Below are 16,831 nucleotides of genomic sequence, written 5' to 3'. Positions count from 1 at the left end.
CCGGTTATCCTCCTTCATGGAGACGCTCATTCCCTCGGTGGGAACTGGCAGCGATGGGGGCCCGCATCCGCCCATATTATCCCCCCCCCCCTGTATCTTCCTTCGAGGGCTCCGGGCAAGGTGCGAGCTCGAGCATCTTTTCCAATACCCGATTTTCCAAACCCTCGGGGAGGGGAGCCAAACACCGAATCATCTTCGCCTTTGTTAGCCAGTCCTGGTCAAAGACCAAACTCTCAGAAATAACTTCATGATGAATAAAGGACAGTGTGTTCGGCTAGAGGATTTCTTACTTATTCAGCGGCGCGGTTACTGCTCAGGCCCACGTCCTCAGTAGCATCCGGACACTCTATTTGAGGTCCGAAGAATGACTTGTACATTTCCTCGTGCGTCAGGCCGAGGAAACTTTGAATGGCATGCGGTCCTTCTGGGTTGAACTCCCACATGCGAAGGGTCCGGCGTTTGCAAGGCTGGACTTGACGAACTAGCATAACTTGTATTACCACGACCAAATTAAAATCTCCCTCGAGGAGATCTCGAATGCGGCTTTGCAGTATAGGCACGTCCTTGGCTGGACCCCAGCTCAGACCTCTGCTAATCCATGACATTAGTCGTGGTGGGGGGCCCGAGCGGAAAGCAGGGGCAGCAGCCCACTTGGCACTTCTGGGAGCTGTGACGTAAACCCACTCCCGTTGCAATAATTCGGACACCTCTGGAAAGGAACCTTTCGGCCATGGAGCTCCTGCCATCTTGCCTATTGATGCACCTCCACACGCTGCATGTTGCCCCTCGATCATCTTCGGCTTCACTTCAAAGGTCTTGAGCCACAGGCCGAAGTGAGGGGTAATGCGGAGGAAGGCCTCACACACGACAATAAATGTCGAGATGTGGAGAAAGGAGTCTGGAGCTAGATCGTGGAAATCTAGCCCGTAATAGAACATCAAACCCCTGACGAAGGGATCTAGAGTGAGGCCTAGGCCTTGGAGGAAGTGGGAGACGAACATGACGTTCTCGTTGGGTTCGGGAGTAGGGACGACCTGCCCTCGAGCAGGAAGCCGATGCGAAACCTCGGCGGTCAGGTATCTGGCCTCCCTCAACTTCTTGATGTCCTCTTCCGTCACGGAGGAGGGCATCCATCGGCCTTGAAGGCTGGATCCGGACATGATTGAAGATCCGGAGCACCTAACCTAGACTTTGGGTGTTGGAACTTGAGGCGGGGGAAGGGTTCGATTGAGCACGAGAAGGAAAAAGCGAAAACCTTGTCCCTTTATAAAGAGGGTGAATATCAAGCGTCCTCTCCGTAGCCGTTTAGGACTTGCCTATAATCTAGGAGTCCTAGACACGGTTGGGTTACCCACGACCGCATTAATGAGAATCCCATAATTGGGGGAACACGATCTCTGTTTTAACAAGACGTGTCAAGAAACCGCCTCGCGTTATGTGTGGAGCTGGTTGGAGAAAAACGGTTCAAATAATCACCGGGCCATGACATAACGTCATGCTGCCAAAACAAGTCAGCAAATTGGATTTGCGAAAATATTATTCTCTCTACGGCGGTATGTGGAACTTATTTTGCAGGGTCGGACACTATCCTCGTATTCAAATTCTTCTGTGATGTATTCGGAGAAGGAACCCGCCTTGCAATGCCGAAGACAATACTGAGTGCCGGACTCATCATCATTGAAGCCTAGTTCAGGGGCTACTGAGGGAGTCCTGGATTAGGGGGTCTCCGGACAGCCGGACTATCTCTATTGGCTGGACTGTTAGACTATGAAGATACAAGATTGAAGACTTCGTCTCGTGTCCGGATGGGACTCTACTTGGCGTGGAAGGCAAGCTAGGCAATACAGATATGGATATCTCCTCCTTTGTAACCGACCTTGTGTAAGCCTAACCCTCTCCGGTGTCTATATAAACCGAAGGGTTTTAGTCCGTAGGACAACAATCACAACATACAATCATACCATAGGCTAGCTTCTAGGGTTTAGCCTCTCTGATCTCGTGGTAGATCTACTCTTGTACTACCCATATCATCAATATTAATCAAGCAGGACGTAGGGTTTTACCTCCATCAAGAGGGCCCGAACCTGGGTAAAACATCGTGTCCCCTGCCTCCTGTTACCATCCGGCCTAGACGCACAGTTCGGGACCCCCTACCCGAGATCCGCCGGTTTTGACACTGACATCCACCATCATATTCTATTCCAGCTTTAGTGCTATATCCATGGCTCACGCTCATGTATTGCGTGAAAGTTGAAAAGGTTTGAGAACATCAAAAGTATGAAACAATTGCTTGGCTTGTCATAGGGGTTGTGCATGATTTGAATATTTTGTGTGGTGAAGATGAAGCGTAGCCAGACCATATGATTTTGTAGGGATAACTTTCTTTGGCCATGTTATTTTGAAAAGACATAATTGCTTTATTAGTATACTTGAAGTATTATTGTCTTAATGTCAATTGATAGACTATTGCTTTGAATCACTTGTGTCTTAATATTCATGCCCTGATTAGATTACATGGTCAAGATTATTCTAGGTAGCATTCCACATCGAAAATTGTCTTTTTTTATCATTTACCTAGTCGAGGACGAGCAGGAATTGAGCTTTGGGATGCTGATACGTCTCCCTCGTATCTATAATTTTTGATTGTTCCATGCCAATATTATACAACTTTCATATACTTTTGACAACTTTTTATACTATTTTTGGGACTAACATATTGATCCAGTGCCCAGTGCCAGTTCATGTTTATTGCATGTTTTTTGTTTCATAGAAAATCCATATCAAATGGAGTCCAAACGGGATAAAAACTGACGGATATTTTTTTGGAAAATATATGAATTTTGGGAAGTGAAATCAACGCGAGACGATGCTCGAGGGGCCCACGGGGCAGGGGGGCGCCCCAGGGGGGCAGGCGCGCCCCTGACCCTCGTGTACACCCCGTAAGGCGGTTGTTACCCTTCTTTCACTGCAAGAAATCTAATATCTGGATAAAAATCATGTTCAAATTTCAATCCAATTGGAGTTACGGATCTCCGGGAATATAAGAAACGGTGAAAGGCCAGATCTAGGAACGCAAAGACAGAGAGACATATCCAATCTCGGAGGGGCTCTCGCCCCTCCCATGCCATGGAGACCAAGGACCAGAGGGGAAACCCTTCTCCCACCTAGGGAGAAGGTCAAGGAAGAAGAAGAAGAGGGGGGCTCTCTCCCCCTCTCTCCCGGTGACGCCGGAACACCGCCGGGGCCATCATCGCGACAACGATCTACACCAACAACTTCACCGCCGTCATCACCAACTCTTCCCTCCTCTATGCAGCGGTGTAACCCCTCTTTTACCCGCTGTAATCTCTACTTAAACATGGTGCTCAATGCTATATATTATTTCCCAATGATGTATGGCTATCATATGATGTTTGAGTAGATCCGTTTTGTCCTATGGGTTAATTGATGATCGTGATTGGTGCTGTCATATGGTGCTCTCCGTGTCGTGCAAGCATGAGGGATCCCCGCTGTAGGGTTTGCAATATGTTCATGATTTGCTTATGGTGGGTGGCGTGAGTGACAGAAGCACGTACCCAAGTAAGTAGGTTGTTTGTGTATGGGAGTAAAGAGGACTTGATGCCTTATAATGCTATGGTTGGGTTTTACCTTAATGATCTTTAGTAGTTGCGGATGCTTGCTAGAGTTCCAATCATAAGTGCATATGATCCAAGAAGATAAAGTATGTTAGCTTGTGCCTCTCCCTCAAATAAAATTGCAATAATGATTACCGGTCTAGTTATCGATTGCCTAGGGACAAAGAACTTTCTTGTGTGACAACAAGCTCTCTACTAAAACTAACTTAGTTGTGTCTTCATCTAAACAGACCCTACTTTTTATTTACGTGCTCTTTATTATCTTGCAAACCTATCCAACAACTCCTACAAAGTACTTCTTGTTTCATACTTGTTCTAGGTAAAGCGAACGTTAAGCGTGCGTAGAGTTGTATCGGTGGTCGATAGAACTTGAGGGAATATTTGTTCTACCTTTAGCTCCTCGTTGGGTTCGACACTCTTACTTATCGAAAGAGGATACAATTGATCCCCTATACTTGTGGGTTATCAGGGGGTGATTAGACTACTTGACAAAATAAAAATCTAGCCTTTTCCCAATTTTATGTCTTGGCAGATTTTAGCAACTTAGCACTAGTCAAGTAAACAACCTACACATGCAAGTCTAAGAGTATAGCACCGGAATGTAAAACATTGCACATGAAGGTAAAGGGAGGAGTTTGGAGGGAGCAAACACAATGTAGACACAGAGATTTTTGGCGTGGTTCCGATAGGTGGTGCTATCATACATCCACGTTGATGGAGACTTCAACCCACGAAGGGTAACGGTTGCGCGAGTCTACGGAGGGCTCCACCCACGAAGGGTCCACGAAGAAGCAACCTTGTCTATCCCACCATGGCCATCGCCCATGAAGGACTTGCCTCACTAGGGTAGATCTTCACGAAGTAGGCGATCTCCTTGCCCGTACAAACTCCTTGGTTCAACTCCATAATCTTGACGGAGGCTCCCAAGTGACACCTAACCAATCTAGGAGACACCACTCTCCAAAAGGTAATAGATGGTGTGTTGATGATGAACTCCTTGCTCTTGTGCTTCAAATGATAGTCCCCCCAACACTCAACTCTCTCTCATAGGACTGGATTTGGTGGAAAGATGATTTGAGTGGAAAGCAACTTAGGAAGGGTAGAGATCAAGATTTATGTGGTTGGAATGGAATATCTTGACCTCAACACAAGTGTAGGTGGTTCTCTCTCAGAAAATGTATGATGGAAGTGTAGGCATGTTCTAATGGCTCTCTCTCTACGAATGAAGAGTGGGTGGAAGGGTATATATAGCCTCCACACAAAATGTAACCGTTACACACAGTTTACCAAACTCGGTGGGACCGAATCAGAAAACTCGGTCAGACCGATTCAGTTTAAAATGTGAACGTTAGGATTTTCGGTGGGACCGACATGTCAACTCGGTGGGACCGATTTCATTAGGGTTAGGGCATAACGTAATCTCGGTGAGGCCTATTACACAAACTCGGTGGGACCGATTTTGGTAATAAGCTAACCAGAGAGTTGGTCAGGCAAACTCGGTGGGACCAATTCGCTCATCTCGGTTGGACCGAAACATTACGAAGGGGAAACAAAGAGTTTGCACTGCGAACTCGGTGAGACCGATCGCTCATCTCAGTTGGACCGAAACGTTACTAAGGGAAACAGAGAGTTTGCAATCCCATCTCGGTGAGACCGAGATCCCTATCGGTGAGACCGAAAAGACTAGGGTTTTGTGGCAGTGGCTATGTCAACTAAACTCGGTGGCGCCGAATGGAAAGTTTCGGTGGGGCCGAGTTTGACTTTTGGTTTAGGACATATGTGGATATGACAAAGTGGTTGAGGGTTTTGGAGCATATCACTAAGCATTTTGAGCAAGTAACCCATTAAGCAACACCTCATCCCCTTTTAATAGTATTGGATTTTCCTATGGACTCAATGTGATCTTGGATCACTAAAAGGTAAAATGTGGAGTCTTGAGCTTTAGAGCTTGAGCCAATCTTTTGTCCTTACCATTTTGAGGGGTCCACATTTCTAGTCCATGCCATTCCAATCATTGAGCTTTCCTGAAATATTTATCTTGAAATAGTATTAGCTCAATTAGCTATATGTTGTTAGGAATTACCAAAACCACCCAGGGACAGTTGCACTTTCAGTTTAGTTTGTTGCTATTGCTTTCTCCATAACTTATACATGTTCCTATGACTATGAGATCATGCAACTCCCAAATACCAGAGGAACACTTTGTGTGCTACCAAACATCACAACGTAACTGGGTGATTATAAAGGTGCTCTACAGGTGTCTCCGATGGTGTTTGTTGGGTTGGCATGGATTGAGATTAGGATTTGTCACTCCGATTGTCGGAGAGGTATCTTTGGGCCCTCTCGGTGATGCACATCAATATAAGCCTTGCAAGCAATGTGACTAATGAGTTAGTTGTGGAATAATGCATAACGGAACGAGTAAAGAGACTTGCTAGTAACGAGATTGAACTAGGTATTGAGATACCGACGATCAGATCTCGGGCAAGTAACATACCAATGACAAAGGGAACAGCGTATATCGTTATGCGGTTTGACCGATAAAGATCTTCGTAGAATATGTGGGAGACAATATGAACGTCCAGGTTCCACTCTTGGTTATTGACCGAAGACGTATCTCGGTCATGTCTACATAGTTCTCGAACCCGTAGGGTCCGCACACTTAACGTTCGATGACGGTCAGTATTATGAGTTTATGTGTCTTTGATGTACCAAAGGTAGTTCGAAGTCCCGGATGTGATCACGAACATGAGGAGGAGTCTCAAAATGGTCGAGACATAAAGATCGATATATTGGATGACTATGTTTGGACATCGAAAAGGTTTCGAGAGAGTTCGGGCATATACACTACAAAAAAATACACTTCCGTGATGATACGTGTTTATCACAGTAGGTCGCGTTTTTTGTCATGCATGTACATCCATGACAAATTTATGACAGAATCAAGATAGGCATACCTGTGCTGTCGTACAAGTGTTCCATGACATTACCAAAATTATCATCACGGAAGTGTCCACTTCCATGACGATAAATCGCGCGTCACAGAAGTGCTTTCGTCAAGGGTGACCGACACGTGGCATCCACCGTAACGGAACGCCGTTAAGCTATCGGGTCGGGTTTTGGATCCGATAACCCATTAACAGCCCCGACCAATGGGGATTTTCCACATGTAAAATCATCATTGGCTGGAGGAAACACGCGTCGGCTCACCGTTGGGACAGATGTCATCCGCTCATTGGACCGAAGGCGCCTATGATACGGCGACACGTGGCACGGCCCAACAGAGGCCCATTCCTGTGAAAAGGCCGGCCTGTTTGACTTGGTTAAAAGGTGGCGGGCCGGCCCACGGAAAGCTTGTTAACGGCATGTTCGCATATAGCCCATTTACAGCCCGCTAACCCAGGGCCCGTTACACCCTTTCCGAATTAGGCCCAGTAGCGTCATCTGGGCCGTCCAATATGATTCAGCCTGTTTTAACTTCTGGCCCATGTGTGGCCCATGACTTCTTTTAGCCCATATGAGGACCTTTGTAACTCTTGGCCCATTAACGGCCCGTGGTGAAACTGGCCCGTAATGAATAGTGTATCATTTTATACCCATTAACGGCCCGTTATTCCATTGGGCCGTTTCCAGCCCAAGTTATCTTTCGGCCTTCTCAGGGCCCATTGATTCTTGGGCTCATTTGCAGCATTCGGTTACATACGGCCCGTTACTGTCATTTTCTGCTTGTGGGCCAAATTCAGCCCGTCATTACAGTCGGCCCGTTTGCGGACCGTTAATACGTTGGGCCATTTTCATGTAAAAAAACCCGTTCGGCTATTTTCATAGAGTTATCAAATACGGCCTATTAACGGCCCGTTATGGTCCACGAATAGTACGTCCCATGATTGGCGAAATGATGATATGCCCCATAGAAGGCCCATGGATCCTACGGCCCGTATGAGGCCCATGGATAGTACGACCCGTAGAAGGCCCATGGATCGTACGGCCCGTAGAAGGCCCATGGACCCTATGGCCCGTAGAAGGCCCGTGGACCCTAAGGCCCGTATAGAAGGCCGATGGATCCTACGGCCGGACAAAGGCCCATGGATCATACGGCCCGTAGAAGGCCCATGATTATTTTGGCCTAGTTGCCAAAAATAGGCTATTGTGGCCACTAGAAAAAAAACAGAAAAAGAACTGCAGTGACTACAAGCAAACAACTAAACAAGACAATAAGGAAATAAATAAGCAAGCAATTAACGCTAGCCTATTACCGCTATTACACATATTACATCCACTGGGCATCAAAGATCGCCACCAGTGCAAATATTGGGAACAAAGCAGCACATTACATACACTGGCCATCAAAATTGGCCACCAGTGCAAATAAATGCGGCAGCAAAACAAGAGCATAACTGAAACCACTTCAGAAGAGCTCAAGAAACGTTATCCTGGGTATCCGCCATGCTGGCAATAAGCTTAGCAAGCTGATTAGCTTTGTCATGTTTGGCGCTAAAATCCTCCAACGCTTGCTGTTGCACCAGAAAGTATGCATCTGAATGCTCCAGGGACTTTTGCAGTCCTTCCGCTTCTTGTCGCAGCACAGCTGATCGATGTCTTTTAGCTTGTAGTTGAGACTCAAGAAACCGAACTGATTCAGACAGTGAGTTTGAATAGCTTGTGCAAGTGGTAGTGGCCAGTAACTCGAACACTAAACCAAGACAGGACTTTGGGGTTGTCTCGCTGTCTTCAAGATAGTCTTCATTAGCTGTTTTATCAGCTTTGTTGGAGACCAACAAGGATGTGTCACTATCCTGAACCTTATTTGCATTACTTCCTTTACCATTGCTTAATAAGGCACTCTTCCCCAATATTCCGTCAGCACTCTAAAAGAAGAAACAAGCAGACACATAACAAGTTTAGCATGTACTAGTATATGAAACTCATTTCGGTGAACCAGTTCATTAGTAAGGTGGACAGGATTAAACTACCAAGTCTTCTATTGCCAAGTTCTAGTACATAATAAAAGCATCAAACAAACATATATCTATGTCCTATGGTCACTGCATTGTCTTGCCAAATCAAAATAAAGACACGGTTCAAATCATATCAGTTCAATACAAAGCAGCAGTGAAAGAATACAAAGCGTGGGAAACTACACGGCACAACATGATTTCAGATGGGTACCACGGGTCTACATGTACAACAACACTATTGGCTCTATTGTGATGCTAGTAATGTGCATGATATGAAAGTCAACTGTATACACAATTGAAATTGAAATCAACAGAGCTATTGATAAGAGAAAACCTATTAAAGAAACATGCGTGAACATACCTGTTGTGCCATTGGAGTTTCGATTGGATCCTTCAATTTAAAAATAAGTTTGTATGAGTAAATACAGTGATACAAGAGCAAAGCAATCATAGTTAAAAAAAGGCGCGCCTAAGCGAGCGCTTAAGCGTGCCTAGGCTCTAGGCGTTGGCAAAACGCATTGCGCATAACTACGCATAATCTGTGCATAACTGCGCATAAGCATGCGCTTTGGTCAGAAAAGCGCAAGGCCGTGGCAAAACGCACAATTAACGCCTGGCGCTTTTTTGAACTATGATAGAAATGGAATCCTAAATTAGAACAGTTATTCTTCAGGTTTAGGCACTTGTTCTGTATGAACAGAGTACAGTAAGACGCAAGAATATAATACTTAAAAATAGAAAATGAGCTCATAGACCTTACCACATTCTTGGTTCGGGACTAGTATAGAACAAGGCGTTCCCAGTCATCGTCCAGTAAATGTGTCTCAGGAGAACGTAAGGGAATTTGATGAGTTTGTTTGCCGGTGAAGTATGTTTTCTTCAGGTAATTCCGATACTGCCACCAAGCATTCTTGAAGATAGCAGAGGTATTAGCACAGGTTACCTCATCCTGAGTTTCCAAATCGGTCCTTCTCTATAGAGAAAAATGGGAAAATTTGTTGTATTATAACCATCATGGAGGTAGGATGATGGGACGAAGCAAAGTAATTGCCATGAATAACATTACTTACACATAACTCCTGGATAAACACCTGCAACTGGCATTTTCCTTCATCTTCAGTATAATATTTCCAAGATGGGAAGATACGCACATACGGTTTAACAACATCAAATGCGATAGATGCTAAACTACGACTAGCTGGTTGTGCTTCCTCCACAGGAATAGGCGTACTAACTGGTGGAGTTGGGGTTCGTCGTGATAGTACTAGCCCTTTGGGCACTGGAGCTGCCTTACTAACTGCTCTTGTTTGGGAGCTCTGTGGTGGAGATGGTGCTATGTCAACAGGAACTAGGTTACTATCGGCTGGGGTTGGGGTTAGATTGGGTGAAGCTGGTTCTCTGTCCATCGCAGTAGGGGTACAATCTGTGAGAGTTTGGGTTATGTGTGGTAGGGCTGGTTTTTGTGCATGTACAACCGGGGTGCTATCTCCACCAAGAGGTAGCACTGTTTTATTTGAAGACTGTGTTTTTAGTCCGCTAGATACTGGCATCACCCACTCCAATTCAAATGGCTGATAAACAGGAAACATAGTTGAATGTACAGACATTGTATGAGAGACAGATGCAATAGATAGTGTGGAAAAAAGAGGGCATGAAATAGTTGACATGTATATTGTTTAACTAAAACGGATAGCATGGCATAATTTCACATATATGATGCCTATCTAAACTAGATAGCATAGCATAACATAATTCAAAGATATGATGAATAACTAAACATGATCGCATGACATAATTCACCTACATGTTATCTAAGTAATCAGGATCGCATCATTTAATTCACATATGTGATTTATATGCTTAATAGAGGGCATTCGATATGATGTCTGAACTAAGAACATGGTGTTGAATATTGTGTATATGATGTCTAAACTATGCAATGCAAGACACCGTATGCATGATATGAGCAGTATAACCATGCCAAGTTAGAGCATACACCTCAGTGGGGGAATAGGACTGGTCATCTGTCTCTGAATCCATCTCCGAGGAGCTATCGGGACCCAACAAGAGATCTGCTTTGACAGGTAGCACTGTCTACTCTAAAGGCCTTGTTTTCACTCCAGATTTTTTCATCTCCCACCCAAATGGCTGATTCACAGGAAGAGTAGTTTAATGTACAAACATTGTCGACAAATGGAAATGTAATGAATAAAAGGATGGGCAAGATATCATTCAAATATATGATGCCTGGTTAAACAGGATGGCATTGCACATTTCACATATATTATGGCTAGCTAAAAGACATGAGACTGCATAATTCCCATATATGATATAGAAACTAAACAGGTGGCATTACAGAACATGTCTAAACTAAGAAGATGACATATATGATGTCAAAAGTAGGCATTGCAAGGCAACATATGCATGATATGACTAACATCATCATGCCAAGGTAGAGCAAACACCTTGGGGGGTAAATAGGAGTGATCAGCGGCGTCTGAATCCGCCTCAGAACAGATATCTTCCTTTGGATTACAATCTGGAGAGGGGTGGGGAGGGTTTTCCATTGAACCCACCATGGAGCAATGTTTGCATGACATTGTATTGCCGCGCAAAACTCTTCTCTTTTTCTCTACATGTTTAGCATGACTGTGTACAATATCTGACATGCATACGAAAAAAATATGGTGAGATTATGTAAGGAGAGCATGCAGAAATTTAGAGTGATGGTAACAACCAGTGGATCGACGTTTTTTCGTTGAACCAAAATAGCCAAAATAACCAGTGATGCAACAAGTGTACAACCTCTTTGTCGTAGCCGTGTCGACCTCAGCATCATTGGGTTGGTCGCTGAAGCAGTTGAGGCAGAGGTGGCTGTCGAAGGTGTGGAAGAAGATCTGAGGAATCTGTAGACGGCGTCCAGGGCACTGCTCTATTGTGATGGATCGTTCTGTTGTTGGAGCAGCTCCGGTGAGCCGTAAGACGTCAAGGTTGAAGCAGCACAAGACAGACATCGTCAATCTCAAGTGGGATTCTAATAGCATCTCCAATAGATGATATAAAATGGATGTAAAATTAACATCACCAAAAACCACCTGACTACAACAGATGAGGTAAAAACTGTTGACTCTGAACTTAACTGTCGAAATTGAAATTTACTATGGAATATGAATGCTACTGTCGAAACTGAATGCAATGGTAGCAGAGAGGCACTTGACATGTAGTTTAGGGAGGGCCTGCAGTTCATCTTCAACCTGCACCCCCCTGAGCCGCCAGCCACCACCGGCCGAACCGCTGGCCCCAGCGCCGCCTCGCCGCCCCGAAACAACTCGCCACCGCCGCCCCGGCCAGCCCTCTAGCCCCCCCCCACCATGAACCCTAAGATAGATAGTGGGGTACCTCTCCGGCGAGCCCCCGTCCCCACTGCGGGTGGTTCTTCCTTAACTCCGGCGAGCCCCCCAACCCCTGAAAATTGACTGACCCAAAAGTCGATTCAGTCGACTGAAGTGTGGCTTAATCAGAGTAGAGCAGCAGCACAGGCGAGGGGGAGAGCAGCAGGAGCAGTTGGGCAAGCGAGCGAGCGAGAGCCGGAGCAGCAGCAACAGATCTGGCTGGTATGGACGCCGCCACTGAAGGGGCCTCGCACTGGGGGAGAACCGCCGTGGAGATGTCGCCCGCGGCGCCGGCTTCAAGGTAGCCGCTCCATGGGGGTGCGGGATGGAGCACCGTCGGTGTCGGGAGGTCGAGTTAAGGAGAAGGTGTGATGCGATGAGTGTACAACCTCTTTGGTGGCGCCGAGTAGGCCTCGGGTTCGTCCGAGGAGTCGGTGAGGATGCTGCGGTTCCGGTGGAGCAGGTTAAGGCGGAGTTGTGGGGATGGAGCAGCCATGATAGATGAGGCGATCGTCGGAGCAGCTCCTTGGAGGTGGAGGATGGGGCGGCTGAATCGGCGGGACGGCGAGATGGACGACGGATCCTCATCCGGGGAGGTGGACGAGGGACGTCGAGTTGTTGCGGTGGACGACGTCGTCGGGGAAGAGGCTCCGGCTGGGCAGCGGTGACGTGGCGGACGGAGGAGGGTGGGGTTTCGCGGCTGGAGCGGAGAGGTTATGGCGGCCTGGGATTTCGAATGGCGAAAAGGGGGCGATGGGAGGGGGTGAAGCATGACATAGGGACGTGCTTGTCCAAAATGTAGGGTGTGTTACAAAAGTACCCCCCACTGATTTGAACTAGCGGCCCTTTCGGCTCAGGGTTAGAAGGGGGATTTCACGTGTCGGGATTTGGCAACTGGAGGGAGTTTTCGCGCGTGTTGTAATTTCGGGATAGCAAGGCGCGGGTTGTGAAGGCGCCAGTTTTGGGAGCACGATATCTGAATTTTTGGGATATAACAAGACGTGGGTTGAATTTTAGGGACAAGCCTAACATGTAGTAATATTGTACTTGTATGTACCAAATCAATTCGCACTTCCCTCAACCAAAAAGAAAACGAAAAAATAAAACTATTCACACCACACAAAGAGAGAGTCTTGCCCCGTTTTACTATACAAATGATACTCAAAGCTACTCCCTCCTTCCATCTATATAGGGCCTAATGCATTTTTCGATGCTAACTTTGACCAAATATTAGAGCAATGATATATGACATGCAACTTACACAAAGCACACCGTTAAATTGTCTGTGAAAGGTTCTTTCAATGATATAATTTTCACATTGTGCATGTCATGTACTATTAATCTTGTCAATAGTCAAATACGGTCTTAGAAATCTCATTACACCCTATATAGATGGAAGGAGGGAGTATGAATCCATGTTATGTCCGACTAAATTTTTTCGCTTGTTGTATAATGCATGTAACCTACTCATACCAACATTTTAGTGCATTCCAATGTCTATACTACCGTTGCAATTCGAACTAAATTTGAATTCGTTTCTCTATTTCAATAAGAACCTACAATCATGATTGTTGCCAACTTCAACCATCATAGTTTACTTGCTATCCGCCGGATATAAATCGGACAGTCTATAATGCAGGATGGTAGGCACACCATCATCAACAACTCCGTTTTTATAAGAGTGGAGATAAAATATATTAAATGTAGTATAACATGTTCATAACCACACCATGTGTATCACCGTTATATATATTCACACATGCGTCGGTTTGAAACACTATGATAAATTCTTCAAATATCCGAATTCGCTTTTTATAATGAAGTATATATGATCTCTATTCATCTTTTACACCCACACAACCCTCTTATCTTTGTAGCTAGCGCTAACTTTCTCTTGTGCGTGCACACGCCCGCATCCCTCTCACCCTCCCTCGGCATTCACTAGCTCCATCACGCAAATTCGTATTTTCACTTTAGGTCGTTCACCCACAGTGTGTGTAGGCCCGCCCAGCTCCTTCTTTACGGCACACATCGATCGATATGCCTCTCTAGCCAGATGTGCCTAGCACAAACACAAGCTTCCCCTTTTCTCTTGTCACCGTCCATGCCTCACTCCCACCACTCTTTTCATCGTTCTCGTACTCGCACACTCCTCCCCCCTCGATATAGTATGCCTCTCGTACCACCTCCTACATGCATCCCTCTCTCTCTCTATCCTTCTCCTCGTGCCTCATTTGCTTCTAACACACACATGCATGTATACCAATCGATCTCCCAACATATACCTAGATCGACTTTAACTACCCCCCCCATCGATCGACGTACCTCACAAGTTATGTCTCTCCTTTCTCTAACAAAGGGCGATTGATCTTCCTATGTAGTTATGTCTGCTTACCACAACCACATCGTCCCCCTCATCATTCATGCATGCCTCCTGACCCGTCTCTCACACGCACGTGCATAGACAACAAGCAGCCATCTCCTCTCTTATTGATATTGCGGGCGTGCCCTCCGTTTGTCTAGCAAGCATATCCCACCATTTGTTAGAAGCAACTCCACTACCACCCCCTCCAACACTCTAGCTCTGTCTCTCTCCCAACCTTATTCCTCTCCTGCACATATGCATGGATGCCGATCGATCTCCCTTAATACATGAGGCAGATCAATCTCCTTAATACATGAGGTAGGCCTCTCTCCTCCTCCACACATATACCAGCCATTGTACCTCTATAGTTAATTGGGCCTCCTTCTTTCCACACCACACACCGATAGTCGAGCGTTGCAGGTAGCTATCCATGCCACAGAGACAAACTGCACATGTCCCATCTCACGTTCCAGTAGGCCAGCCACTCTATATATTTGACGTGGGCGCACACAAATTCGATGGCACTCTTTATTGATTGCGCGCGCACACACACACATCATCATCCCTCTCTTCGATTCTATGGAGACCTCAAGATGCATTTGTATGAGTAGTTTATCTTGTGAGAGAAAAGGTTGAACGAGGGAAGGCCTTATTTGCGAACGTGGAGAGACGTGTGGGTATATTTTTGCAAAATTGCCATAGTTTCTTTCCTATCCGTTAGATAAAATCCGACGACCTGTATTGCAGGATGGCACGCACACCATCATCACCAACTCTGTTTTCTACTCCCTCCGTCCAAAAATACTTGTCATCAAAATGGATAAAAAGAGATGTATCTAAAAATAAAATACATCTAGATACATTTCCTTTTATCCATTTTGATGACAAGTATTTCCGGACGGAGGGAGTATTTGTCTTTTTAGAGATTTCAACAAGTGACTATGACCGGACCTTACCAACATACTCAAAAAAGTAGTCCATAATTTTGATGTTACCCTCTTTTCTTGGTGGTGCAGTGCCATCTGGATACCTCATAAATAAATAAAATACTACATGATACTAATATATGATACATGGCGCAGGAGTACTAAGTATTATTAATACAGTTTTGCTAGAACTAATCTAGATGAGATATAATTTGGTCTCATTCATCTTTTATAGCCATTGGATGTGATGCTATATAAGATGTGTGTGTGCTGACGTGGGTTGTATTTGTTCTTGTGCAACAAACTGACCACTGCATGTCATGTTTGATAGTCTCAAGTCATTAAAAGCATACAAGCCCCACATCTCTTCTTGGTTGATTCCTCTATTTATGTCAAAAAATAAGAAACATCATGAGAGTTAATGCACCATGCCTATGTGTTTACTATTTGGTTTCCGTAAGATGACTTAATACTCACCTAGATGGAGGGAGTATTCGATTTGACAGCGGGGGGTGCAGTTCCCGATACGGCTTTAATGCAGACGAGGGAGGGAGTAGCGGTTCCCGATATGTTGAATGGCCAACGCATCCTCCTTCAATTAATGCATGAGGGAAGTAATGGGAGGAGGTCCGGGAAAAGAGGTTGCACGATGTGAATGCAACGCAGTTTGCCCTCATTGCCCTCATATAAAGGCGCCCCTCCATTCCAATGCATCTACCACATTGTACGCACCTAAGCATTTGCCTAAGCACCTACACTAAGCGCAAAAGAGCTCACTCCAGACCCATGGCGGCGATGCTCGTGAGCGGCCAGCGACTGCGCCAGATGGTCCACGACGCCAGCCTACGGCATGGCACCGAGGATCGTCTCCAGACGGTGTTGGAGACTGGCTGGTGGATGGCCGCCTTCGACGCCAACTACGACTCTTAGTTGGACCAGATGATCGTTGCCACCAGCAACAAGTTCACCGTCCTCAAGAAGCTCGCGGACGACATCGCCGTACTCCTCTAGCCCGTGCGCCCGGGCTCCTCATTGCCTGCCACCCTAATCGGCCTCCATGGTCGGAACCTCTTTCAAACACTGGTGGCCCTGCGACTGCCCGCCGATGCCACAAAGAATGTCCACCTGGAGGTCGCGCTCGCCGCGAGGCACCTCGCCCTGCAAGAATTCATCGACCTACACATCCACATGTACGAGGAAATCGTGTACATAGGTATCTACAAGGCCAGTGAGGACGCTACGACGTTGGCCTTCCTCAACCGGCTGGAAGCCTTGGATGCCTTTGCTGAGAAGCACCTCGACCACGCCACAAAAGCCGCCGCTCCTTAGCCGCCGGTCGGTGGCCCGACGCACTAAGTTGAGGAGGAGGAGGTCATACGTTCGTGGATCCATCTTTCTTCTTGCCTTCTGTAACCACCACTGTGATCGCATCATCGTGGCCTTAATTCTTATTCTGTTGTTGCATTCTCGTTCCAGTCAATACGGACATGTGCAATCCCTTTGCTTAATTATATGCATCACTGTAACTAGTACTCCATCCGTCAATTTATAAGTT

Source organism: Triticum aestivum, chromosome 3A (genome assembly GCF_018294505.1).
Source record: "Triticum aestivum cultivar Chinese Spring chromosome 3A, IWGSC CS RefSeq v2.1, whole genome shotgun sequence".
NCBI classification, from domain to species: domain Eukaryota; kingdom Viridiplantae; phylum Streptophyta; class Magnoliopsida; order Poales; family Poaceae; genus Triticum; species Triticum aestivum.
This window is presented reverse-complemented; position numbering follows the sequence as displayed.